Source organism: Salmo salar, chromosome 17, assembly GCF_965601325.2.
Source record: "Salmo salar chromosome 17, fSalSal1, whole genome shotgun sequence".
Classification (NCBI taxonomy): domain Eukaryota; kingdom Metazoa; phylum Chordata; class Actinopteri; order Salmoniformes; family Salmonidae; genus Salmo; species Salmo salar.
The window spans coordinates 62,972,544-62,975,559 of record NC_138307.1 but is presented as its reverse complement, the minus strand read 5'-3'; positions in this window follow the sequence as shown (position 1 = coordinate 62,975,559).

The following is a 3,016-nucleotide window of genomic DNA, read 5'->3' as shown; positions in this document are numbered from 1 at the left end:
GCTGGCTAGCTAAAGATAAACTGAAAGACAAAGTTTCGCGCGGTTAGCTAGCAGCACGCGCTCTGTATACTTAGTAAAAATCTAGCTACTTGGAAAGGCCTGCTATAAATGTATACTGGTGGCTGCATTGTAAGCAATTCACATAGCTGATGGATCAGTATTGGAATTTACTTTTGGATACTGGATCAAGCTCAAATACAGACAGAAACAAAGTATTCACAGCAAATATCCATTGTGTCAGCTTGGGGGGCTCAGATCAGGATAATGTCATATAAATGTTTCAAGAGGGATTGAACATGTGCACATTTTCTCTCCTGTAAGGCCATGTGAACAGTTGTTGTAGTTTGTGTCAGCCCCCAATAACTGTTATAAAAACATTTGTTTAAAGCAGCCTTATAGTCAAGCAAAACAGACAAGGCACAGTAAGACCTTCGTGTTGGCACCCCCCATTTCACTACAGCACATGTTATTTTATTTAACCTTTATTTACAATAAATGTTATATTATTTAATTATTTCTCAGTAACTTCCTTATAACGCAATAATTTGGTAATGAAATGTTCTGTAACATGTAGGGTTTATAACATGTAATCATGTAAAATAAAATGCATATATTCAGTCAAACAACTGCCTGTTATCCTAGGCATGAACGTTTTAAACAATAAGTTCCTCTTTGTTGAACAGGATACTGCTTAAAAAGAGATTTCAGATGCCAATATAATTTTCTAAGAGAATACAGAATACAGTCAGCAATACCTAGCCATTTTATAAAATAAATAAATACAATTCTCCTCAAAATCCCTGACATTACCAACGTTTCTAATGTGATTATGTACTGTATGAGCACTACTCTGTAGCTTTGTATGGGTTTCAATAAATACATCCAGGTGCAATATTTTGCCTGACATTATAAAGCTGATCGGCCATCACTGGTTTGAGACGTAAAGCTGAAAGCAGTGTCCATCCATCCAGTGATGAACTGCATGCATGGTCAGTTGTGATGTCACGTTGGTCTTTATTAGGTCTGACAGACCTTTTGTAGCATATGGCGCAAAAGGGGCCATAGTCCACGCTGCCTCTGCACACCTAGACAAAATATCTCAGCAGGGTTCTAATTGCATGTAACGTCCTTCTTGTCTTCCAGGTCCTTGACATTTCTTGGATCTCAACTGGAATACATTTTATTACTGCTGGTAAACCCATAACGTGGAAAAAATAGCTCCTCCTTGTGGAGATTTTACTTGCAAGAGATGCGTTGAATATTTTGTAATATGTTGTGTTTCATGTTCAAAAATATGAGGCGTTCTATGTCCTATGTAAGAAACGTTACTAATAAAGATCAAACCAATACATTATCAGGGAACAAATAATTAGCAAAAATGTATTGATTTGTTGTAGACATACCAGGGAAATGTACAGTTACAAAGGCCATCTGTCACAAGTGTATTTGTCATGGAAAACCTGTAATGTATACAAAAATGTATATAATACACACTATCTTTCATCCCCCCCCCCCCCAAAATCCATATTCCTGGACACTTCAGCGGGTGACTATCCAGGAAAATTAAGAAAAAGGTGCACTCTGTTTCTGCATAGATCAAAAATGTATTAACGAGACATACATTTTCAAGTCCTTCAGCACCTGATTCCCTTTTTGTTCAAACTGAGCTGAAGCATGCTTGGGTATACTTTCCTTACACTATATTTAGTGTTATGTATAGAATTACATTTTGACATATTTTATGGGAAATCAAATGTATCTTCTTATTTCTCGTGTTTTTTTATTCTAGTATTACATTGTTAATGATTATTGCATTGTTGGGTTTTGAGTTTGCAAGAAAGGTTTTTCACTGTACTTGTGAATGTGACATTAAAACTTGAAACTATTCAGTTTTGCGTAAGGGTGAAGGATGCTTCTTTTGTATGGGTGTTTGTGGAGACATTGCCCAACCTGATCAGATGCCTGTGTCATTGTACAGACAGTACACCATCTAGAAGCATTGTGTCTGCACTCTGCACTGTGTAAGAGTGCTCGGTGCCCATCCAGCCACACTGACTCAATTCCCTGTCCAAATTAGGTCTCCCTAAAACCAGATGTCTGCTGAGCCTGATTCAAGTCCCAGTAGTTGTTCCAGTGGTCTCTCTCTCTCTCTCACACACACACACACACACACAATTGGTGGGCCCAATTTCAATATTTTTTTATCATAGCCTATCGTTAACCAAGGGCACATATTTTCTTTTGGTTGACTTCAAAAACAACATATAAAAGCTAATACTGCAAGAAGTAGAGAATGTCATTTGTTTATTGACTTCACTCAGTCGAAATTGCCCCCAGAAAACAGTCTTTAGCCTGTAGTAACGACTAACAGCCTTCGAGGGGTAGTATATATCTGCTTTTGATCCAGAGTCAAATGAAGAACTTTTGCTTCTTCAATTCACTTCAATTCAAGGGGCTTTATTAGCATGGCAAACATATGTTAACATTGCCAAAGCAAGTGAGGTAGATAATATACAAAAGTGAAATGAACAGTAAACATTCCACTCACAGAAGTTCCTTATTCTCTCGCTTTCTCTTAATTAAATTCAAAGGGCTTTATTGGCATGGGAAACATATGTTTACATTGCCAACGCAAGTGAACTAAATAATAAACAAAAGTGAAATAAACAATAGAAAATGAACAGTAAACATTACAAAAGTTCCATTTAACCCAAACCCTCTGAATCAGAGAGGTGCGGGGGCTGCCTAATCGACATCCACAGTGCCCCGGGGAACCGTGGGTTAACAGACTTGCTCAGGGGCAGAAAGACAGATTTTTTACCTTTTTAGCTCAGGGATTTGATCCAGCAACCGACCCAATGCTCTAACCACTACGTGTGTAATTTACAGTATTCCAGATCTGTGACAATTTGTCACTGACAAGACTTGAAGATGTGTGCAACAAGAGGTCTGCAACAACAATAATTATAATAAATATTCCAGAAGTCGTCCATAAATATCCAAAGTTAGCTTTTGA